The following is a 27,413-nucleotide window of genomic DNA, read 5'->3' on the forward strand; positions in this document are numbered from 1 at the left end:
ATAACAGAATTGTATGTTCCAGTAGATAGATTACCAATTACTGCATAATTATGTTAATGAAGTGGAAAGTCTGACTAACGTGCTAAAGGGTGAATATTCAGTGGAATTGTTTTAACAAGCTTTAAACATTGTGAGCATGTGTAGTGCATACTTATTAAGGTGTTTCGATTATGCTCTTGATTTATTCTTTTTATGGACGAGTATCTCAAAGTTTCCCTATATTGTTGCACAAAATATTTCAGACTTGTATAAAAGAGACATTTTAGTACATATTCTTTGTACCAATTCTATAAATGTCAATTTCACTTTTTCGATATCATACCTGTTCCGTCTATGTTAAATGTATTACTGTAACATCTGTTCGATTTTACAAGGCACGCTTTGCCCATATGATCAATCTGAAACCCATGTGCGCCTCGTTCTATTCGAGGTACAGAATATTTGAATTGCTATCTTGAACTTCAATGCAGACACTTCTTTCTAACTGAATTTTTCCAGGACTTTGATTTCATCATAAATACATCACATTAGGACTTGAACAAGAAAGTCAGTAGGTAAGTGCATTATTATGTTTTCCTGTCAAAACATGAAAACATATATCTGGAAAAGGCGTTGCATAGCACATGGCCAAATTTTGTAACAGACAGACAGACTGACTGACAGACAGAAAGTCAGCACTAAATTGATTTTTCTCCCCAACTACATGTGATTGACATAATAACCAGACGTATTTTATAGTGACTGGTGTCTTAGACAAAGTATAAAGTATTGAAAATTTAAGAATGTAATCAAATAAAACAATGCATTACAATCTGTAAGAAGATTCAGCTGCCAACTTTAAACGTATTGTATTTATATTTGAAGAATTAATGTCATTTTCATTTCAATTTTCATAAACAGGGATTGTCCAATAATTATTATATTTTTTGCATGAATAATACATAAACAAATAAATCATTAAGGAAATATTTTTTCTCTATAAACGTTAGTTTTGATATAAGAAATATTTAAATCAGTGCATAAAACCTTATTAGAATGAACAAAAACTCTTGAAATAAAGCTTTTAAAAATACAAAATAAACAAAGCAACCTCTAGAGCGATTTTATATCTTCGTGTGACTTACAGAATATAAAGAATTTCATATCAAAGAACGCAACCAGCCGAAGTAACACAAGACTTAGTTTCCAACGTAACCCTACTGTACTCATGTCATAATAGTCAATGCTGTTAAGCAAGAAGCAAGACCTGAGATCTGCATTTTCTTTGATACTTTAAATTTATATTATTAGCAAAGATCTATTTTTGGTTGTCTGAGATAACTTGACTTTGATTTTGATCAACTAAACATTAACTGTTCAGCCTACGCTAATAAGAAATCTCAATTATAACCATCTTTGATAATTAACTCCTGCTTTTCACTTAATTTCCGGATATAAACAGTTTCTAATTTCTTCTGAGAAGATGGATCTTGCTTTATGCATTTGTTGATGCGAATAATTGGTCTGCATAATAAAAAGTACACTATATCGGTTTGTCTTTCTACATTTATAAATGATTAATTACTTGAATTAAATATTTCGTAACAGGGATTGTCGAGCATTTATCATACTCTTTGCAAGAATTAACATAAGAAAAATGTCATATAATAAGATCTGTTTGTTTGGATGTAAGAAAGAATACTTTTAGTTTTAAACGTATATTTAATAATTTTGTATTAATCTACCAAATTGTTCAAACACCTGGTCCATTTTACGCTATCTAAAATAATATTTTAGAATCGAACGACAAATAATATCTGAAATTACAATTTAACATTTTACAATTAAAGAAATGACGCAAAGAAGAATTATGAAAATTGAAAAAAAAATCTAAAATATGGAAAAAATACCTCAAATACATGTTTTAAGATATACATATTTGGAAAGCTTTCTCAGGCATAGTTAAAACTAACAGTAATCACATATTTATAGAAAATCATGCTTAACTCACCGCGCACGGAAATGAGTGAAAGACAAGGGAGACATTTAAGCATTTGTGACATTCAACCTCGTTTTATTTCAGCTGTCACACAATAAGAATTGAGTGTGTAATTGATACTGTTACAGCTTTTCGTGTTCAGTTTTATTTTCAGAGGATGTCTATGTGAGTGAGGGAGAAAGTCAAACTTTGATATAAAGATCTTCCATACGATTTCGGATTATCGCCTATTATTTTGATGTTGTTCCCTCATAGGATCAATGGCTTAAGTAAAAACCGGTGAATGCCGAAATCAAATACGAAGAAAACATAATCGAGTGGAAAATACAGGTGATTAACCATGTAATTGTAGTGTACATTTTCCTAATTTTATCATTTTCAATTAGTTTCATTTAAATATTCTATGTGAATAATATATATACACAATCGTTGTATTCTTTTATAAGTACTGAATAATCCTTTAGAAACTATGTATTTGATAAACATGCCTTGGGTTCGATAAAATTATCAGTCCTTCTTATGGCTTTGGAATATACATTAAATATTTGCTTATAATTTAAAAGCATCCATGCATTTAATATCAAACCTTTATTCATAGACCACGATAATGTTATTGCTTCCTAACTTGTGTGTCTTTTGGATTATGTTTTATCTTTACAGCTGTAATAGTCAAACCATGCCCATGGAAGACGTGAATGTTAAAATACCAGATTCATAAAATAAAAAAGAGACACAATTATAATGTACATTTCTATAGTTTTAGAGGTTTTTTCTTAGTTTCATCTTGTTCTCTATTCACAAGAATAAAATCATACATAACCAATACCATACGAATAAGTTTTTATAACACCTAGGTACGTTATTCTTTGTAGACAAATTGATATCGCTAATCTTATTCTTAAATGCTTTGTGTGTTTTAACTGATGTTTGGATTCTCATAAAACTGTTGCTATTTAGGTCAAAAACGTGATCAGTTTTTGTAATAGCACAGCAATATATTATTACATTATACGTGTGTGTTCTATGTTTGTGGTTTTGCCTAGACAACTGATATATTTATACCTTGCCAATAAAAGAATGGCTGTGTTTTCAATTATTGCAAGTGTTTATGAGGCAGAAAGTCAGACTATGGTGTTAACAGGTGAACATGCAGTTAAAATTGTTCTAACAGTTAATAAACAATGTTGAGGTTTCTCAGTATATTCTACTTTTTATCGTTTTTTGGATACACCGTTTATCCCTCTAAACACTTATGTGCAACAAAGTAAGATAATAAGTTCTTAATTTTTCCATCCAAAGGATTGCATGAAAATTACGCTGTAGTTCATAAACCGCTACAAGAGAACTATCGTCTTTTCATCTGCAATAAATATGAAATAACTGTCTTTTAGATCCTTTAGAACTCTGGCTTAGCTAAATATTTCTCATACCTTGCAAACTAAATGTTTACGCAAAGCAATTAGGCACATTTGTACCAATGTACATGGCATGTCAATATGCATTTCCGGTTTCTACATCTTATGGGGTATGTATTTCTCAATTAATTTTGTTTGCCAAAGCGTGTAGTCATGTTAAGGATTTCAATGAATGCAATCAATATATTACAAGTAAACTTCTTCAGCAAGGCTACCGTTATTACAAACTGCGTAAATATTTTGCTAAATTTTACTGTCGTAATTCTAATTTAGTTTTAAAATTCAATAGTAATTTAAAGACACTTCTGCGAGAAGGTATTTCAAAACCCGTTTTTATGGGGATGTGGTTTACAAACTTCGTAAGATCTTGGGTCATGGTAATTTTCCAACTGTATTTGGTAAACTTACAAAACGTTTTATTAAAAGAGGTTAAGACCCACCTATTTTGAGACACACTGCATGTTTAGTGTTCAACCCGTTTACAGTTAGACACTACGCTTCCCTCTTTGATTATGTCTGACAGAAGAGGGGGCAGGACTCTATGATAAGCAGTTTTTAAATCCCACCGGGACTGAACTGTTTTGACATCTGTCTTCTGGCCTGTTTCGTCGGGCCCTTAAGGGTGTTTCTAATGTTGCTCTGTCTTCTGAAAAGGCATTGAGTACATACGTTTTTGGTTCTTAAGGTTTGTTTTTTATATATTTATATGTCGTAGGGTAAAATAACACTACATGTAAATCTCTTTAAAGTTTTGGTTATTTTATTTCGTTTTCCTGTTTTTGTCCCGTCTGGTGTTCCATACTTTTGCCAAAATACTCCAATACTTATGAATGGTCCAAGGGAAATAAATCATGGCCTCCTTTACTTATCTTCCCAATATTTTGGCATGTGACTTATTTTAACCAATCACGGTCTGGTCACTTCAAAAGTCAGTCTTTTGAAACATATATATTTTCATACTCTGCAAAATAAGCCAAGTATCTTTGGACATATTACATATATATTCAGGTAAATATCATTTTTGTACTTTGCAATTATATTTCTTGTTGTGCCTAATATATTGTACTGATATGTAATGTATTTAATACATTATTACGAGTTTAAATTTACTGTGTCGAAAGCGGTCAGTTACGCGCCACCACACCTTTTGTAACACTCGTTTGTTTACATTTTTGACAGCTGTCATCTGTCAAAAGACGTTTCACTATTTCTCGCTTATGTTTACTTTTTGTTGTTTTATATTTTCAGATTACAATTACTTCTTGGCAGTAAAACAACATCATGTAATTATCACCAATAAACCCATTATTGAACTGATTAAATTGTTTTGTCATCCGACCCACCCTCATTGAAATTGCCACATCATGTAGCCAAGTCGACTATATAAGTGTATATATACAGGAACTGAGCTAGTTGAGGCGAAAGGGGTGACAAATGGCGCCCATCGTGTTATATGGGTTGCCTTGGAATATAGCAAAGTGAAGTTAATGTGAAAGCTATAGGAGATTTACCTCCTTAGTATTAATGACCTACTTATATAATGGATAGCACAGACAGTTTGGATTAACCGGAACATTATTCAACAGGGCCCTGCCTGCTACTTTGTATAGAATATTCGTTGCACCGCGGATACATTTCAACAGGATACCAGAACTTCAACAGGATGCGAGAACTTCAACAGGATACCAGAACTGAACTTAAACAGGATACAAGAAGTTCAACAGGATTCCGAGCACAGGATAGGATGGAATTCGTTTCGTGTTTGTGGACATAACATTAACTTAAACAAATTTGTGATATATACTGTGTGTATGGTTATTAGTGATATTGTGATAGACCTATAAGGATTTATATTGTGAAAGATGTACAAGGTGTGGTGAGTGACTTCATTATTTACCCATGTCTTTATTATTTTATGTATTTTTTCAACAAGTTTAAGGTGTAAAATTTCATAGACATTATATTGTCGTGTGATATTCTGATACGTTAGTTTTCATTGATATAGATTTTTTCATCTGAGCACATTCACATTGTTTAAAGCCTTGTTGATTAATATCAAATTAATCAGTCCTATATCTATTATCTGATTTATATAATCAGTCCTATATCTATTATATGAATTATACCCTATAATATTGAGAAACTATTTAGTAGCCAGACAAGTAAAGACCATAGTTGAACTTCTCTGTACAGCACTGTATATTCATTTTTATATCAGTGTAAAAACGGATTTTGTCTGTTTCTACAAAGATATAAATTTTACCCCCTATTAAAGTGTCCATTCTTTTGTGTATTCAATAGTTAAAAACTGTTTGTTTATTACCGGTAATACATCGGTTTTGATCAGACAGTGACTTAGCCGTTTTGCGTTAAATTTTTGATCAGCCGTAAAATCAATATTCGCTGTTCCGATACACGGCTTATTTTTATTCTGGTCGATATTTGACACCGTGTTAAATAACTGCCTCGGTGGCCCAATGCGTTAGGCAGCGGCCTTCCAATCTCGCAATCCCGGATCAATTCTTGACAGCGGAACATTTTTTTGCTCATTTTTTCTTTTTTTTTTTCTTTTTCTCACCGAATACTATATATATACACACAATCAAATACATGTAGATATCTTACCACACACATAAAAAAATACCAAAAAGAAAATAAACTATACATAAACAAATATAACATACACATACAAAAGTGAAAGGCAGCTGAAGTACTTAGAGTTATAAAGAGATAGAATTTTTTCTGAAATATACAATATTGAATTTCAAGAGCTTGAATCATTGAAATTTGAAATGATAAAATAAAAGTGTGGTTGAAACGTAAAATTTTGAGGAGAACCGAAAATAAAATACTTGATACGTTTTGAGAACTGAAAATACGATAATTGGTACGTATTGATAACTGAATATATTTGAAAGGGAAGTAAGTTTTAAAGGGTAACTTGTGGTGAAATATAATGGAAGAAAAGTGGAACTAAATTGAAGAATAACAGAAGTGAACAAGAATTGAAATAGAACTATAGTGAAGCAGGAGTGAAGTGAAATATACATATATTGCAGTAGAATCGAAGTGAAATAGAACTTAAACTGAAACAGAGGTGAAATGAAATAGAACTAAAAGTGAAGCATAATGGAAAAGTGAAGTAAAAGTGAAGTGAATTGAAGTAAATGTGAAGCACAAGAGAAAAGAGAAGTAGAGATGAAATGAAATGAAATAGAACTAAACGTGAAGCATAATAGAAAAGCGAAGTAAAGTTGAAGTAAATAGAAGTAAAAGTGAAGCACAAGAGAAAAGTGCAGTAAAAGATAAGTGAAATAAAACTAGAAGTAAAGCACGATTGACAAGTGAAGCGAAATAGAACTTAAGGTGAAGCAGAACTGATACGTGAAGTAAAGGCGACGTGAAATAGAACTGAAGTGAAATAAAGGTGAAGTGAAGTAATAAAACTTAATGTGAAGCATAACTGAATATATGGTGTACATGCAGATACATAATATTGTGTGAATAGAGAGTAAAACAATTGTCTGTGGAAAATAGAAATTTAGGAAGTTATAGTTAGTGAAATGACACTGAAAATTATAGGAGTAAATAAAAATTGAATACTATGGTGAATAATAGGAGCCATCTGTAAATTTTATACATACTTGATATAAATCTTGATTACTGCGCCGACTGAATAATAGAAACAAAGTGTTGCAACATTGTAATATTGTTTCAGCTTCAAGTGCTATATACATTTATTTGAATTCAAAACGGCTGAATATTTATCAGAAAGGGAAAGGAGAAAGATAGAAAGACAAAGAAGGAAAGAGGAAGAAGAAGAAAGAAAGTTGTTAGAAGAACTAGATAGAGCGTTGAAAGAAAATCAGGAGAAAGCAATAAGAGATTTGAAAGTACAACAAGAGAGGATAAGGAGAGAAAAACGTGAAAAAATTAGAACGGAGGAGAGAAATTTTACAAAAACAAAGGCAGTTGAAAGAATTGGAAGAACAGAAAACACTGATGGAAGAGAGACTCACAATAATGGATAAACATCCAGTTATCAATGAAGATGTCGAAGGAAGCCATATTGATAATGTAGTGCCACAAAGTATGGTGCATGATTCTGCCCTTAGGGATGAAGATTCAAGTGATGAAAGGAGTGAAGAAAGTAATCACACTGACTCTTCATACACAACCATGGATGAAGAAGATAATGAACAATTAGTTAATCTAAGTAGTCTGAAATACAACAGTACCTTCATTGATAGTCACCAGATTAAATTAAAGACAATAGAAAGAGAAACACAGTGGTTAGAAAGCAAAGTAAAAGAATGCGAACTGCAAAATATAGAACAAGTACAACATGCAGGAAAAAGTACATCGGGTCACAGACAAAAAGAAATGAGTCATAGAAACTTTACACTCAGAAAACAGATTGAGGTCAGAGATAAACCGATAGAGAACAGCAAGCACCATATATATGATAAAGACTTAAAAAGAGAAGATGTTACATATAAAGAAGATATTGAGTTCAATGGAGAACCTGATTATGGCGAAAGGCCCGAAGAAAATAAACTGAAAGAACAGATTGAACAGCTACAAACACAGAAGATAAAAGTTGAAAATGAGATAAAGCGGGACAAACTATTAAAAGACATACAAAGAAAGGAAATGGAAAGGAAAAGGCTTGAAGAGTTAAAGATAAAACAGGAGTTGGAATGGAAAAGGGATGAAAGGTCAAGAAAACTGAAAGCTGAAAACGATAGGTTAGCAAAGGAATTGAATCAACAAGAGAATACTCTACGTAGTCTGAAGGAAGAAACCGAGTATGAACGAAAGAGAAAAGCAGAAAGGCAAAGCACAGATAAGACAAGACAGAAATTCGACAGGTTTTGAAAGAAAAAGATCATTGGAAAAGAAAGTTACTGAAACCTATGATACCCAACCTAACAGAAGACACATTTGACGAGTGGAAAACTGAAGTAGAAGTGATCATGAATTCAGGCCTATATGAAGAAAGTATGTTAAGACAAGCAGAAAGGATCTCTCTTTGTGGCCAAACAAGAAAGATCTTACTCACAATACCGCCGTCAACTACTACAAAAGAAATCATAAGCAAGATCGAAAATGTTTATGGCAACGTAAGATCAGGTGAATCAGTATTAGCACAGTTTTATATGGCTAGACAAGGAAGAGATAAAGGAATAGCAGAATGGGAATCAGGTTAGAAGGCATTATCCAAAAAGCAATAGAGAAAGGACACATAAAAGAAAGTCAAAAGGAAGAAATGCTAAAAACAAGATATTGGAGGCAACTGTGTAGTGAAAAACTTAAGAATGCAACACGAATGTATTTTGAAACTGCACAAACATTTGAAGAATTAAGAAAGAGGTGAGGATAGAGGAGAATGAAATGAAAAGTGCAAGAGATGAACCTATGATAGAAGACAAATTATCCACCATTAAAGAACAAGTACAGACCGAAGAACAGACGGATGTACTACAGGACTTAGTTAATAGAATGAAACATCTAGAAACGGAAATTAGTAAGGCGAAAGTAACAGATAACGAGAATAGAAGTAGATACAGGGACTACCATAGAATAGACAGAGGATATAACAGAAAAGACGACGCGTATGATAGAGAGAGGAGACACAATAGAAGTGGTAGATATGACGACAGATACTACAGAGATAATAGAAGAAGAGACGACGAAAGATATAACAGAGACAACGGAATAGATAGAAGACATGACGACAGATATGGTGATTATAGAGAAAGGAGAAGATACAGCCCACGAGATAGGAGAAATGATAGAACTGATTATTTGGACCATGACAAACAAAGACGATACTATAGAGATTACAGGCAAACAAGTGAGAAAGAAAACAGAGATAGAAGACAACTAGACGATGAAAGAGAACACAAATATTATGAGGATTACAGATCACCAAGTCATCGAGATAGTTGATACAGGAGAGAACCAGGAGAAGAAGGAGGCTATAGATATAACAGAGAAGAAAGAAGACAGACTACAAACACTGAAGATAAAAGTAATAGTAGTGTAAATGCAGAAAAGGAAAACAGAGATTATAGAGAAGAAAAACACAGGAATTATGAGAACTAGGATAAGAAGAGTTCTTTAAACTCAAGGACGTCTCTGTCGGGGAGCAGATAGGTGACAGTACAAAGAATGGATGCTCCAAGAAAACATTATTATATTGGTAGCAACAACGTTGGAGAAATTGAAATAGAAGGAACATACACTAAAGGAATTGTAGATACAGGTTCCATGATAATGACAATATCTATACATTTTTTTTCCATTTTTTAGATGAAAAACCACCACTTCTTCCATTAGATCAGTTCAATCTCCAAATAAATGCTGCAAATGGTGAAACAGTGCCTTATTTAGGTTATGTAGAGACTAGAATGACTGTGCCATTTTTAAAAGATAAACGGTTTGATGTACCAGTGCTAGTTGTTCCAATGATAGATAACAATAGAGATATACCGATAATTATTGAAACAAATTTTATTCGCCTATGTGGAAAAGAACTAGACAGTACAAACACAAATGCAGATCTTCCTGAGGCATGGAATATGACAATACACAGTTTGACAGATGATTCAGCATGTATTGTGAAATCCACTCAAAGATATACTCTACAGCCATATCAAACCAGAACCATTACTGGCATTATTCGGAAAACAAAAATAGTAGAGTCCGCTGTTACTGAACCATGCTCAGATGATCATTGCTCTAGCCGAGTCAGTGTTTGTCCTCGAGTAGTAACGTTAGCTAAGCCTGGTAAAACAGCGAGAATACTAGTACGAGTGTTTAACCTCTCTGCAAAACGAATATCCATCGCAGCGAAATCCAACTTATGCCAGCTACATGAAGTAACAGTATTACGTGAAGCACCAATATTGAACAAGTCAAACGCTATAAATCCGGATAATGTTACTGCTTATCAGCAAAATGTCAATGAGGAAGACAAAGAAGAGCCATATGGAGTGAAACTGAGTAATACAACCTATCTACTGAAGAGAAAAACAGAGTATATGCTATGTTTTCAAAATGGCAACACATCTTTTCAAAAGGTCCAACAGATTTAGGACATACTGATTTGATAGAACATGAAATCCATCTATTTGATGAAAAACCATTTAAACAACCACACAGAAATATCCCACCTGGTTTACTTGAAGAAGTTCGTGAACATCTAAAAGAAATGATAGAATGTGGGGCAATACGTCAATCCAGCATTCCATTTTCATCCAATGTGGTTATTGTAAGGAAGAAGGACGGCAGCATTCGCTTTTGTATCGGCTTTAGAAAATTAAATGAACGTACAATTAAAGATGCTTATTGCAATCCTCGGATCGAAAATACACTTCATCTTCTCTCTGGGCCCAAATATTTTACAAAACTTGATCTAAAGGCAGGATATTGGCAAGTGTCCGTCAAACAAAAAGACAAACCAAAGACTGTTTTCACGGTAGGACCGTTAGGTTTCTATGAGTGTAATAGAATGCCTTTCGGACTTACAAACGCACCAGCAACATTTCAGAGACTGATGGAAAGATGTATGGGTGATCTAAACTTACGTGATTGTTTGATTTATCTTGATGACGTCATTATCTTTTCTTCAACCATTGAACAGCATCTTGAAAAGATTGAAGCTGTTTTCTCTCGACTTGCTGAACACAATTTAAAGTTAAAACCAAGCAAATGTGTATTCTTCCAATCTTCCGTAACTTATCTCGGACATGTCTCTAACCAAGGAATACAAAAGGCATGCAGATCCTGAAAAGATTGAAGCAGTCAAATCATGGCCCAAACCAAAAACAACCAAAAGCCCGCCCGCTTAGCTCAGTAGGTAAGAGCGTTGGTCTACGGATCGCGGGGTCGCGAGTTCGATCCTAGGGCGGGGCGTATGTTCTCCGTGACTATTTGATAAACGACATTGTGTCTGAAATCATTAGTCCTCCACCTCTGATAATTCATGTGGGGAAGTTGGCAGTTACTTGCGGAGAACAGGTTTGTACTGGTACAGAACCCAGGAACACTGGTTAGGTTAACTGCCCGCCGTTACATGACTGAAATACTGTTGAAAAACGGCGTTAAACCCAAAACAAACAAACAAACAAAAACAACCAAAGATGTAAGAAAATTTCTTGGTTTCACGGGATACTACAGGCGATTCATTATAGGGTATGCATCCATTGTTAGACCACTCAATGACCTTCTCATCGGACATTCCACCAAAAAGAAGGAAAAATCAACAAAGGAAAGAGTACCTTTCAAATGGAATCAAGAACAAGAGGAAGCATTTCATACTATCATTCATAGACTTACTCACCCTCCCATACATGCTTATGCCAATTACCAATTACCATTCATGGTACACACAGATGCTTCGTCTACAGGGCTAGGAGCAGTATTATATCAGCGTCAAGGAGGAGTTGACAGAGTTGTTGCTTACACGAGTAGAAGTCTGAAGCCATCAGGAAAACATTATCCGGCGCACAAAATGGAATTTCTTGCTCTGAAATGGGCAGTGACAGAAAAGTTTAACGATTACCTCTACGGTAAATCTCATTGTGCTGACGGATAACAATCCCCTCACATACGTTCAGACAACGGCAAAACTAGATGCCACAGGACATCGCTGGATGGCTGCCCTCACAGGTTACAACTTTACAATAAAGTACAGATGTGGAACACAAAACGCAGATGCAGATGGTCTCTCTCGAAAGTATGAACATGAGCTTGATAGTTACAATACTACAATTGAAAAAGATGTTATAAATGCACTTACCTTTTCTGCAACCGTCAGTAGCCAACACGCTCCTCTTGTCTACAGTATTCTAACACCTGAAACATTACCTGAAGTAGAATCGACAACATTTGTTGAAATCCCTGAAGATTTGGTTGCGTCAGAATCTCTATCTTCTAAAGACTGGAGAAAAGCACAACATGACGACAATGTAATATCACAAGTATATACTCACCTGAGAGGAACTAGGCCATTCGCTAAGCGAATCTCGTCAACAGATCCTGGTGTCATCAAATACTTACGAGATTGGGACAAACTAGTACTACGAGACAATGTCCTTTAACGTCGTGGAATCCTCAACGGTCAGGAATACATGCAGGTCATCTTACCTGCAAATCTTAGGGAAGATATATTGAAGGCACTCCATGATGACTTAGGCCATCAAGGTCGAGATCGGAAGACTTCTTCATTTCGTCAACGGTTCTACTGGCCAGGAATGGATACTTGTATTCAAGATAAAGTTAGCCAGTGCCCTAGATGCATAAGAAGAAAAACATTACCCAGTACAGCATCTCTCGTCAACATCAGGTCTTCTGCACCAATGGAAATACTCTGTCGACTTCCTTAGTTTGGAAAGGTCCAAAGGTGGGTTTGAAAATATCTTGGTCGTCACTGATCACTTCACCAGATATGCTCAGGCCTACCCTACAAAGAATCAGACCGCAAAAAAAAACGGCCAGAATCCTGTTTGACCAGTTTGTTATACACTATGGCTTTCCACTACGAATCCACAGCGATCAAGAAGCCAACTTCGAATCTTCTCTCATCAAAGATTTATGTGACCTAGCAGGAATAGCAAAGAGCCATACAACCCCGTACCACCCAATCGGTAACGGAAAAGTTGAAAGATTTAATTCTACATCGCTAAAAATGCTAAGGACACTAGAAAACCACGAGAAAGCAGATTGGAAGTCTCATGTAGCTCCACTTGTCCACGCCTACAACGTGACTATCCATGACAGCACTGGATACTCACCATATTTTCTCATGTTTGGACGTCACCCAAAACTAGCTCTTGATGCCTTTCTTGGATTATCTTCAGATGACGACAACAGCAAAACACAAAACGATCGCGAGTACGTTAGAAAACTTCAGGAACGCCTATCCAACGCATACAGAAAAGCAGAGGAAACTGCTAGGCATGCAGCAGAGAAAAACAAACGGCGGTATGACATGAGAGCCAAATCAAGTACCATAGTTCCTGGAGATCTCGTTTTTGTTCGAAATGTTACACTTCGTGGCAAAAACAAACTCGCCGACAAATGGGAAGAGACACCATATATAGTGGTAGATCAGCCAAATCCAAATATTCCAGTTTTTCTAGTTCGTAAAGATTGTCCACGAGCCAGGAAAACCAGGACACTTCATCGAAATCTGCTGGCTACCTTTAACAAAGAAAGTAAATCATACTTACCTGCAACATGAAAATAACAAGAATCGACATGAAGAGGTTAAAAACGATACTTACCTGAGCAATACAACAGAAAATACTTACCTCAGTGACAACGGCAACGATACGCATCCAGCTCAACTTCCAGTGAAGGACATAACTCTTCCAACCGCCATCAAAGGAGTTGAAAAATATATCATACCTGCTAGAAGGCACTCTCCGAAGGCTAATGAACATTCTAAAAGTCGTCATTCATCCGGTGACAAACATACAGACGACCAATACGTGCGAGACAAATTCCAATATGGCAACGCTCGAACGACTGGGTTTTTAATTAAGTGAATCTAAGTGTGATATAGACAGTTGTAAATATGATAAACAGACACATATGTTTGAAATATGAGTGTATGATTAAATAAGCTTTAATGTGGAAGAGTTGTGTATAATAAGAAAATCAAGGACTTCATATTTTTATCGAGTATAAACATGTGTGATTGAAGTTAAATGCTGAATGAACTGTGAACATGTACTTGTAATTTGTACAACATATGGAATTACATTTGAAGCGAGGATTGTATTAAAAGTGTCACGTTGGACTAAGTCCACTTGAAACACACATACTTACCTCATACACACACTATGCCTCCCACATGTAATTTTAAATGATATATACATTTTCATTTATACACCATATAATATTATGTATTCTAATTTTTTATCTTTTGTTATATTATTTGATATTCCATATGATGTTATTCGTGAATTAATTTATTTAATTCATTTGGTTAATTTATTTAAATGCTTATACAACATGGTACTTTTCATTTTGTATGTTAAATGTCGGGACACCATTTTCGAAGCAGGGGGAGTATGTCGTAGGGTAAAATAACGGTACATGTAAATCTCTTTAAAGTTTTGGTTATTTTATTTCATTTTCCTGTTTTTGTCCCGTCTGGTGTTCCATACTTTTGCCAAAATACTCCAATACTTATGAATGGTCCAAGGGAAATAAATCATGACCTCCTATACTAATCTTCCCAATATTTTGGCATGTGACTTATTTTAACCAATCACGGTCTGGTCACTTCAAAGGTCAACATTTTGAACTTATATATTTTCATACTCTGCAAAATGAGCCAAGTACCTTTGGATATATTACATATATATTCAGGTAAATACCATTTTTGTACTTTGTAATTATATTTCTTGTTGTGTCTAATATATTGTACTGATATGTAATGTATTTAATACATTATTACGAGTTTAAATTTACTGTGTCGAAAGCGGTCAGTTACGCCCCACCACACCTTTTGTAACACTCGTTTGTTACATTTTTGACAGCTGTCATCTGTCAAATGACGTTTCACTATTTCTCGCTTATGTTTACTATTTGTTGTTTTATATTTTCAGATTACAATTACTTCTTTGTAGTAAAACAACATCATGTAATTATCACCAATAAACCCATTATTGAACTGATTAAATTGTTTTGTCATCCGACCCGGCCTCATTGAAATTGCCACATCATGTAGCCAAGTAGACTATATAAGTGTATATATACAGGAACTGAGCTAGTTGAGGCGAAAGGGGTTACAAATACACGAGCATTTTTTGTGTTTTACATGCCATGCCTTTTTGTTTCCATTACATGTGTTAGATATTCATCTGGAGGGGATTACTTTTATTTACACTGTCCCGTGTCTTTGGAACATGGTGGGGGTAAGAGTGAGGTTGGGTGCGCACCACAAACCGGTTTAAGCTCCCCAGTGGTGTTTATGCCAATGACCGTTCCAAGGCGGTGCCCAACTGTGTTCTTTTGTTTGTTCGTTTTGTCCTTGTGTGTTGGCTTTGTGTGCGTGTGTGTGTTTGTGCTGTGCACGTCTGCGTGCTGTGGATTTCGTTTTCGGGAGGCTGCGTGTTTGGTACGTGGCATTCCCTGTTTGATATTTGTCTTTGTTTTTTTGACTTTTCAAAGTGATACGAATTTCAACATTTTGCAAAATAAAAAAAGATAATTCAGATCAGAGCAAGTATGCGAAATAAAGTTTTCGAAGTGGTTTACATGATTGTAGTAATAAAAATGACAATTTCGGGATTTCTTTACTTTGTAGCTTAAAGTTCATTGTAAAATATACACAACATACCTTTCATATTGACAACCTGTTATACACAAAAATCTGTTTTACAGCTGTAAAACCTATGTTAAAGGCCTGTATTTTAATACTGCAGGCGTAAAATACCTCTAAATGACTGTAAAATATTTCTTATTATACCCTAGATACAAAGTACATGGAGGCTAAAATGGAGTCACGCACGTCAGCCTATTGGTCCATCTGCACGTCAGTTAGTTTTTCAAATATATCCTCTCTATAAGTTCTTACCAACTAGCAAGATTTTTATAAAACTTGAATTAAATGTTAGCGTAATCAAGACAAAGTGTAGAGTTCATAACCCTTGTCACTTGGTTCAAGGTCAAGATTACGCCTGAATATCAAATACTGATAGCTTATGCCCAATCCACATTGCCTCACTTACTTGAAAGATTTTAATAAAACTAGCATCATCTGTTTACTTTATACAGACGACATACAACAGAAAAAGTGGAAACTCCACAGGTCGCTCAACACGACAAAATTAAAAATGTTGCAGGCTCGGTTTTATCGAGCCTGTTCATGGACGGTAGTGGAAATGTATGCTCCCGTCCACGCCTTCTAGCCCCGGGTTGAGCAGAACTCAACATTACACATGCTACAAGTACAAAAACAATTTAGATACATCCGCAGATATTTGCACATGGAACCTTCAATGATACACTTGTGTGTAATTCAACGAAAAGCGGCGTATGTTACCCAGTTAAAATAAAGGATTTGCCCTAAACGAGAATGAACAGAATTAAACAAACTGGAATTTAAAAAGGGGATCTGAGGTTATGGAGCCTGTAATCACAGAAACTGCCAAAAGACAAAATTAAAAAGCAGGCACCATATCCAAGGGATGATTATACAATACCCAGCGCTATGAAAGCGGGAGTATTGGAACCACCCAGGCCGAAATGTCGTGCTGAAAGATCTGAAAAGATCGAAATATAACAGCCCTGACTGAATGTACGGGAGACCTTTCACGGCCGTCACATGGGAGAAAAAACGCTGCTGTGATAATAAAATAGAAAAAGTGGAAACTGCAAAGGTCGCTCAACACAACAAAAACACATAGAAGGTCAAGGTAAAAGGTTTAAGTTCGTATCAGTTCCTTTCTCTTTTGGCATATTTTCAAAGAACTGGAATCAGTTATTACCTCTTCAAGACGACGTTTGTAACACAAAATCCGGTATCCCTAGTTTCAAGGTCTATGTGAAACTTAAAGGTCAAATAGTTTAGCTTCGTTTCCTCACTTGATCTTCTTAATCGTTTTGAAGATTTTCATGAATCTATTAGTGTTTACCTTACGACAAGCTGAGTGCAGGACTCAAGGTCAAGATCACACTTTCTGATTAAAGATCGAATGGTATGATTTCGTGTCTATTCTATCTGTAAGCCAATCCTTCTAAAGCCCTGAAAGCAACCAAACAAAATATTGGCAGGCGCGGTTTGACTGAATCTGTTCATGAGAGGTAATTGAAAGTGCAAAAGCCCTCATACCCCCGAACACCGCCTAAAGCGAAACAATTTAGTACTCTATTTCACAGATATTGAATGGACTCCATGATCCAAAAGGACCTGAAAATATAACAACACTGAATTCAAGCTCAAGATGAAGCATTTTATGGCCACCAGACGGCACAAATGTGTTGTGATAGTTAATAAAACCTTTGGAAGCATACAATGCAACCAAGCAAAATAATAGCAGACGCGGTTTGACTGAGTCTGTAAAAGAGCAGAAATAGTAAATCTAACAGCCCTCACGTCCCTAGCACTAGTTTAAACGGCTTTCCATTGAACAGGTATTGATAAACTCTAGAAACCCAAAGGACCAGAAAATTATAACAACAAGAATTAATTTTATAAATTTAGCATCGGTTACTAACCACGTCCAGACCCCTAAAATTACGTTATTTCTAAACATCTGAATGTTACATTTCTACAGCTTTAACTTTGAAGCGTATCTACAGATGTAATTTTGTCTTTTTAACAGCTATAACTATAAAAGCGGATGGCATATCAACCCCTACCTTAAGGTATGAAACTTAACATTCATAAAAGGACAAAATGCCTCACTCAAACATCCTGCGGTGTAGAAGGATTTTGTAATATTCTATTTAAATTCCTATTGAAATAATTTCCCTCATTAATAAGTGTTGATTTCGCACATGTCTTATATATTCTTGCAGGACATAAAATACTACAAATGATATTCTATTTGCATGAGAGAAACCATCTGTAATTTAACTGAGAGTACAGTCGTTGAAATCATATATTTACTTTCAGGAGAAAACCATCACACGTGTCTACTTGGACTTGTGTGTATATGTTCCTCGGAGAGGTCTCACACGTTCCTGTTTTTTGAGCTTATGTAAATACCTGCAGGAGCGATAATGAAAGTGTGTGTATACTTGCAGAAGAGAGGCCTCATGTGTGTACTGGTAAGATCATCTCAGGAAGTGAAACTTGGAGGCACGTGATCAAATGTGCAGGTTTTGTTACAAGAGGTTCAAATTAACAGCTATTGAATAAAGAATAAGAAATAAAGCTTAAGACAAGTTGTGTTGTAATATTGTGTCGGACTACGCACATACAGTTTGCTACTGTAACCCGGGTATAACTAGATACCACAAAAAGCCCGAGCAAGCATTTACGGATAGTGGCTGCTTTTTATCATGAAAAATTTATATGTGGGATTATAAAACGTGTAGATCGAGACCAGGCATAGAATGATTTGAAATGGCAAGATATAATGTGTGATATAAAGATATAATGTGTCTACGAGAACAGCTGAATTTTGCATATATCTTTAAAGACAATAAAATGTTTACATATAGTTGTAATGGATTTCAACACGAGTTATAAGACAACAATCTAGAGATAGGCCCTAAAATTTTCAATGATAGAATTACATTAAATACAGTCTAGAAATTAATTTCCAAGTCCTTGAAATAACCAAAAATGATTTCACAAATATGAAGTTTATGATATTTTTGTTAATATCAATAACAGAAGTTTTAATTTTTAATTTAAAGTTGTGATCCACAAAGAATGACAACTCTTGCCTTGGGCTAGTACTTATAAGTAGAGATCTATTAGTTTACTTCCCTTGCAATTACACAATTGAGTGGAAAATGAAAACTGTTTAAGACACAATATCATACATTTTTGCACAACAAAATCATTCAGGATTTATTCATTTGTGTTTGGTTTACCCCTCAAGACATGGTTCCTATGATTCTGTCAACTTACATATGGTAAAAAATTAACTTTTAACAAGCCAATAATAAAACGAAGTACCAGTAGGTAAATAATAGTGCAGATAATACAGTTTTGCTTGTATCAAAATGTCACAATAGATCCACTTTTGTAATACAGAACACCTGGTAGGATTAGTAAAGGTGCAATTATATTGATCTCTATTTCCTATGCCTAAACAATCAGCAAGTATGGGAAAAGTTTTAATAGGAAAGGAGTGTTAATGCTGCAGACAGGCATATGTTAAAAAGACGACATGTGTCCTTTTAATAACGCACAAACACGCACATTATATATGTTTACTTGTTGCTCTATTCTTTAAAGGAATATTGGGAGTTTCTAGTTTGATAAGACACTAACTATCAATTTGTCACGGCTCAGTTTATTTGCCTATCTAGCTTATTCAGACACAATACTTATAAAAGGGAACTTCACAATTGCAATGACATCTTCTTGAAGAAGATTAATACATTATGTTCAAAAGTTATTTTTAACAAGAAAATATCCAAAAGAATGTTTCAAATTATGTAAAACTATTCTTTATCTCTGCCACAGTATCAATTGGTCTTTAAAGATACGGATATAATCTTGATGTAGCAAATTTTGATACAAAATGTTTACTATTTTTGCAGTTACATTTGCATTTTGTATAAAGTAATTCTGGGTGGATGATGCAAGTACAAAGTTATTGTAAGCCAAACAAGACTCCTTAAATCTATTCTAGTCAAACTTGTGAAATTTGCGGAATAGATTCTGATGAAGTTCTAAGCTGAGAGATGTTTCCGTTTACAGATTTTCATAAAATGATACCAAAACAGGCTATAATGGTGGTATGAGAAGTTTTTCCCATTATAGTTTTTTTATTATTTTGTAACCATTGATATTGTTATTTTGAAAATAGACTATTCATATAAATTACCAATTCATGCGTATGTCTTGAAATAATGACAAATTATAAACCAGCTGAAAAAAAGCATCACTTTGATCGCAGTCTGAAGCTATTAAAGTTATTGTTATTTTAGAGACGTGACAATAAAACAAATTTCGTCACCGTGAAATGTAAGTGTTACGGTCAGATCGTGATTAATACGTTCAAGTCTTTCATTTATATAAGGTAGTAATAAGGTATGATAAAATTCCCAGATATCCGTTGTGTGTGCGTTGCACATATTAAAAGAAAAAGAATTAAATATGAAAAATAGATAGATTTGAGAAACAGTTCCGTATTCTCTTACTTGCACAACAAAATTACATTGTAGTTCACATACATCTGGTCGATATCTTTACCAGCATTTGTTGTTTCTATACAAGATACATGTTTTGAATCTATTGACTGACGGAATAATTGAAACAGACAACATACTGATTATAAACTTTATAGCATTCAACTGACTAAGCGTTCGATATACACGTGTTTATTCCATTCTTTAACATTTTCACCGTTTGCATTTGTATACTTGTCTTGGAAGACTCATAACACAATTGCTTATTAGTTCGGAAAGGTCATCAACTTAAACATTAAGCGCTTACTCATAGTTCATAGTAATTATGTTGCTTTTCAACACGTGTGTGGTCATGGTTTTGGTTTTTACTCAGACAGCTGATATTCTTACACCTTACCTATGAAAGAAATGGATGTTCCAGTAGATGGATTACCAATTACTACATAATTATGTAAATGAAGGAGAAAGTCTGACTAACGTGCTAAAAGATGAATATCCAGTGTCAATTGTTTTAACAAGCTATAAACATTGTGAGCATTTGTAGTGCATAATTATTAGGGTGTTTCAATTATGCTCTTGATTTATTATTTTTATGGACGAGTATCTCAAAGTTTCTCTATATTATCGCACCAAATAGTTTAGACTTGTATAAAAAGACATTTTCTGTAGATATTCTTTCTACCAATTCTATAAATGTCAATTTCACTTTTTCGATATCATACCTGTTCCGTCTATGTTAAATGTATTACTGTAACATCTGTTCGATTTTGCGAGGCACGTGTTGCCCATATGACCAATCGGAGACCCATGCGCGCCTCGTTCTGTTCGAGGTACAGAATATTTGAATTTCTATCTTGAGCTTCAATGCAGGCACTTCTTTCTAGCTGAAATTTTCCAGGACTTCAATTTATCATAAATACATCACAATAGGACTTGAACAAGACAGTAAGTAGGTATTTATCATATGCATTATTATGTTTTACTTTCAAAACATAAAAGCACATATCTGGAAAAGGCATTGCAGAGCAAATTATGTGACACACAGACAGACAGACTGGCATACAGAAAGTCAGCACTAAATCGATATGTCTCCCAAACTTCATGTGAGAGACATAATAACCAGAGGTATTTTACATTGACTGGTTGCTTAGAAAAAGTATAAAAGTATTGTAAATGCAAGAATGTAATCAAATAAAACAATACAATAAAAGAAGACTTGACTGCCAACCTTAAACGTATTGTATTCATATCTGAATAGTTAGTGTCATTTTCATTTCAATTTTCATAAATGGGGATTGTCCAATATTTAATATAATATTTTTGCATGAATAAAACATAAAATATAAATCATTAAGCAAATCATTAGTTTTGATATAAGAAATATCTAAATCAGTGAATAAAACTAACTAGAATAAACAGAAATACTGTAAATAAAGCTTAAATACAAAATAACCAAAGCAACCTCCAGAGCGATTAATGAGTCGCTTACTCCTATTAACAAATGTAGAACCGACGATGTATTATGAGATACAGAGTCCACGTTTCGAGATAGTATGTTCTTAATTGGAAATATTAAATCTGATATAGGAGATATTAAGTCTCAATTAGGAGATAATAATTCCTAATTAAGATATTAGTAGTATTTATGAAATACTCAGTCTTACTTCGGAAATCGTAAGTAATTACAAAAAAACTTTTATAAACCTGCCAAAATGCAATTTTTTAAAACGTCAACTCTGATACAATAGATTCAATTTGAAAACAACAACTAGTTCCACAATCCTTAATCATGTTTTTAGTAGTTAAATGTTTTTTCGAAGCTTTAAGTTTACCAAACCTATTATCATACCTGCTATCCGTTCTATCTCAGTCAGCCTTTAAGTATTTGTACGATAAAAATGTTTTCATTTGGATTTTCATAAAACGTGGAATTTCGTTCCAAAGGTAGAAATGTACTCGAATAACTAATACGTTTTAAAACAGCTAAAGTATGATAGAAAAAGACTACCAAATAAGTACCATATGCAGATTAATTCAGGTACAGGATTATAATATTCTGACGCATCTAGTAATGAAACAAGAAGAATACAAACAAGAGGGTCATGATGACCTTGGATCGCTCACCTGAGTAATATGAGCTACATGTTTCAAATGTCAAACTGATGATAAAATATTAAGAAAGTCAGTAGGTCACATTCAAAGTCAATGAAATTCAGTTTTACGATTTGTTTGCAAAACTGTGTATGTCATCAAAATTTCAAGGCTGTACACTGTACCTTAAAAAACAAGAAAGTAGGTCAGTAGGTCAAGGTCACAGTCAAGTGACATCATATTACTTGGGGTCATCAGGTAATTATAATTAAACAGTCTTGGAAATAGGATCAGATGATTTTTTAATTATTTTCCTATATAACTCACATAATAACTAAGTGACCCCAGGGCGGGGCCTCTTTTAACCTAGGGGCATAATTTGAACACTTTTGGTAAAGGACTACTAGAAAATGCATCATACCAAATATCAAAAGCCTGGATCGTATGGTTTCAGATAAGAAGATTTTTAAAGCTTTTTCCTATATAAGTCTATATAAATCTTGAGACCCCCAGGGTAGGGCCTCTTTTCACCCAAGGGGTACAATTTGAACAATTTTGGTTGAGGACCATAAGACAATGCTACAAACCAAATATCAAAGGTCTAAGTGTTGCAGTTTCAGACAAGAAGATTTTTAAACTTTCTTTCCTATATAAGTCTATGTAAAACTTGGGACCCCCGGGGCGGGGCCATATTTGACCCTAGGGAGATAATTTGAACAATCTTGGTAGAGGACCACTAGGTGATGCTACATACCAAATATCAAAGCCCTAGGCCATGTGGTTTTGTACAAGAAGATTTTCAAAGTTTTCCCTATATAAGTCTGTATAAACCATGTGACCCTCAGGGGGCATAATAATAATAATAATAATAACTTTATTTAAAGAAGGTAACACATAAAGATATATAACAGTGTTAGAACATATTAAATATCTTAAATTTCAATGTGGCCTTCTGTAATATTAATAAAAACAGTTCAACACACAAAAATAGATTAAAACTGATTATCTAATTATAATTATTCATATTTGATTAATTGAATTAATTGTATGTTTTGGGATTTAAATGATCTAGCAATGCAGGTATCTGTCGAATATACGTCTTAAAATATTACAGTATAAGTTTTTATATTGATCTCTGTACTACAATATGAATTGTACAAGATTATTGATACTATAACTATTGTAATTATACATGTCGCCCGGCTAGCTCAGTCGGTAGAGCATCAGACTTTTAAGGCTGTCGTACACCTCTGAAATCTGAGGGTCATGGGTTCGAGTCCCATGTTGGGCGCAAACATTTTTGTTATTGTTTTATTGTGAGGACATTAAAAACCGCTGGATACCTACGGAGAAAATGGCTTTCGACTTTGTGTGTATTGACCAATCACAATTAGTTTCACGAGTCGTCTGAGAGGATGGATCATGCTTTATGCATTTGTTGATGCGAATAATTGGTCTCCATGATAAAATTTGCATGATATCGTTTTGTCTAGCTACATTTATGATTAATTAATTGAATTAAATCCTTTAGAAACTACGTATTTAATAAACATGTCTTTGTTTCGATAAAATTATCAATTTTTCTACTGGCATTGGAGTATACATGAAATTTTTGCTTATAATTCAAAAGCATCCATGCATTTTATCACAAACCTTTATTCACAGACCACGATAATGTTTTTGCTTCCTAAAGTGTGTGTCCTTTGGATTATGTTTTACCTTTAAAACTGTACTTTTCACACTATATCCATGGAAGACGTGAATGTTAAAATAGATGCATAAAATAAAAAAGAAACTCACTTGTAATGTACATTTCTAGTGTTTTAGAAGTTTGTTCTTAGTTTCATCTTGTTCTCTATTCACAAGAACAAAATCATACGTAACCAAAACCATACGGGTTAGTTTTTATAACAACTAGGTTCGTTTTTCTTTCTGGACAAATTGAAATCACTGATTTTATTTTTTAATGCTATGCTTTTTTGACTGGTCTTTAGATTCCCATAATTGCTATTTAGGTAAAAACTATTGCTATTTAGGTAAAAACCGTCATCAGTTTTTGTAATAGCACAACAATATATTATTACATTATACGTGTGTGTTCTATGTTTGAGGTTTTGCCTAGACAAGTGATATATTTATACCTTGCCAATAAAAGAATGGCTGTATTTTCAATTATTGCGAGTGTTTATGAGGCAGAAAGTCAGACTATGGTGTTAACAGGCGAACATGCAGTTAAACTTGTTCTAACAGTTAATAAACAATGTTGAGGTTTCTCAGTATATTCTACTTTTTATCGTTTTATGGATATACCGTTTATCCCTCTAAACAATTATCTGCAATAAAGAAAGATACTAAGTTCTTAATTTTTCTATCTATGATAATGCATGAAAATTACGCTGTAGTTCAAAATCCGCTACAAGAGAAATATCGTCTTTTCATCTGCAATTAATATGAAATTACTGTCTTTCAGATCCTTTAGAACTCCAGCTTAGCTAAAATTTCTGACTCTCATCCCATGCGAACAAAATGTTTAGACACATTCGTACAAGTGTATACATGGCATGTCCATATGAATTATCGGTTCACTATTCAAAGTGATACGAATTCAACATTTAGCAAAATATAAAAGGTAATTCAGATCACAGCAAATGTGCGAAATAAAGTTCGCGCGAATTCAAAGTGTTTTACATGATTGCATTAATAAAAATGACAATTTCGGAACTTCTTAAACGTTCAGTATCTTCACTTTGTAGCTTAAAGTTCATTGTAAAAAATACACAACATATCTTTCATATTGACAACCTGTTATAAAAATTCTGTTTTATAGCTGTAAAACGTACTGTATTTTAATACTGCAATTGTAAAATACCTCTTAATGACTGTAAAATATTCGGTATAAATTATATGGGGGCTAAAATGGAGTCACGCAGGTCAGTCTGTTGGTCCGTCCTTCCGTCTGTTAGTTTTACAAACATGTCCTCTCTGTAACTTTCTATCAACTAGCAAGATTTTTATACATAACCCGTGTCACAAGGGTCAAGGTCAAGATCACGCCTGAAGTTCAAATATTATGCTTATGCCCAATCCACATCGCCTAAATTGCTTGAAAGATTTTATAAAACAAGCATCATCTGATTACTTTATATAGACGACTTACAAATCACATAGAAGGTCAAGGTGACACTTAAAAGAAAAAAGTAAAATGTTCTTAACAGCTCCTTTCTCTTTATGGAATATTTTCAAAGAACTGCAATCAATTATTACCCCTTCAAGACGACGTTCGAAACACAAAATCCCGGTCTCCCAGTTTAAAGGTCAATGTAAAACTTGAATGTAAAATACTTAGCTTCCTTCTCTAACGACAAGCTGAGTGCAGGATTCAAGGTCAAGATTACACTTTCTGATTAAAGATCGAATGGCATAATTTCGTGTCTATTCTGTGTGTAAGACAATGTTTCTAAAGACTAAAATGCAATCAAACAAAATAATGGCAGACGCGGTTTGACTGAATCTGTTCATGAGAGGTAATGGAAAGTGTAACACCCATCATGTGAACATTTTAACACTGAATTCAAGCACATGATAAAGACTTTTTATGGCCGCTTGACGGCACATATATATGTTGTGATAGTTAATAAACTCTGTAAGATAATCCTTTGGAAGCATACAATGCAACAAAGCAAAATTATTATTATTACTATTATTATACCAGATTTATATAGCGCCCTTTTCATGATAAACAAATTCAAAGGCGTTTTACATATAGCAAACGCAGCCACAAAGGGCGAGAAATTCATCCTCTACTAGTACAGACTCGGAGCGACCTGACCAGAGGGACAGAGTGAGATACAGCCCCCAGAGCAGACAGAGAGAACAGAGAGAGATACAGGCATGTCCGGCTAACTTAGCCTAGCTCTTTGCGAATAGACAGTCTGGTTCTTTAACGTGCCCGGTGTATAGCACCAATACACGCAAAGCCATCTTTCCTGAGAAGAACCAGTACAGGCCTCTTAGTCGGGTGGGAGACACTCAAGCATCTCAGAAATTTCCGGCGGTTCCTGGACCGGGATTTGAACCCCGGACCTCTGGATTGGCAGTCAAGCGTGTTACCACTAGATCAACGGCCCGCCCAAATAATAGCAGACGCGGTTTGGCTGAGTCTGTAAAAGAAAAGAAATGGTAAATCTAACACCCCTCACGTCCCTAGCACTAGCTTAAACGGAATTCTATTGAACATTTATTGATAGACGCTAAAATCCCAAAAAAGACCAGAAAATAATAACAACAGGAATTAATTTTAGAATTTTAATTTTACAAAATTAGCACTGGTTTCTTAGTAAACCACGTTAAGATGTCATGCATATAGCACAACAAAGGTCAGTTAGTTAATGGTAAATGTCACAGTAAGGTGTCAAGGTAAATGATTTATATCTATGTCCGCTTTATATCCTCTTAACCGCTAGGACTTTCATAAATCTATCAATTGTTAACCGCTTCAAGACGACTTGCAGAGTGTACAGTCTAGATCACTAGCTGCAAGGTTAATGACACACTTGAATTTCTCTGTATCAAAGCGGTTCATATTAATGATAGCTTTAGTTGTCCTTTATTAACTAGGTCGCCTGTGAAGCCTTAGTTGTTGCCTTTTCCTAGTCTAAAGTTAATGTTTATCCTTAACCTTTTGTACATCTTTCGACCCGTGAAATTACGTTAATTTTTCAACCCCTGTTACATTTCTGCAGCTTTAACTTTGAAGCATATTTACAGATGTAATTTTGTCTTTTTTACGGCTGTAACTATGAAAGTGGATGGCATATCGACCCCTACCTTAGGGTATGAAAAGGGAACTTTACATTCATAAAAGGACAAAATGCCTCACTCAAATTCCTACGGTGTAAAAGGATTTTGTAATACTAGTATTCTATCAAAATTCCTATTGAAATAATTTCTCTCATTATAAAGTGTTGATTTCGCATATGTCTTATATATTCTTGCAGGACATTAAATGCTACAAATGTACTTGCATGAGAGAAACTATCTGTAATTTAACTAAGAATGCGTGCGAGTAGTACAGTCATTGAAATTATGAGAAAGCC

The 27,413-nt window shown here is 34.4% G+C and overlaps 1 protein-coding gene and 1 non-coding gene across 2 annotated transcripts in view; one reads left to right on the forward strand and one right to left on the reverse strand.

The window, feature by feature from the left end:
- Positions 1–27,413, reverse strand: part of LOC123533700 (gephyrin-like) — a 473,298-nt gene that overhangs the window by 128,194 nt on the left and 317,691 nt on the right. The window lies entirely within an intron of this gene.
- Trnak-uuu (transfer RNA lysine (anticodon UUU)) lies at positions 23,515–23,608 on the forward strand. Its single transcript has 2 exons — positions 23,515–23,551; positions 23,573–23,608. It is a non-coding gene; the product is annotated as a tRNA-Lys (tRNA).

This window comes from Mercenaria mercenaria, chromosome 1 (genome assembly GCF_021730395.1).
Source record: "Mercenaria mercenaria strain notata chromosome 1, MADL_Memer_1, whole genome shotgun sequence".
Classification (NCBI taxonomy): domain Eukaryota; kingdom Metazoa; phylum Mollusca; class Bivalvia; order Venerida; family Veneridae; genus Mercenaria; species Mercenaria mercenaria.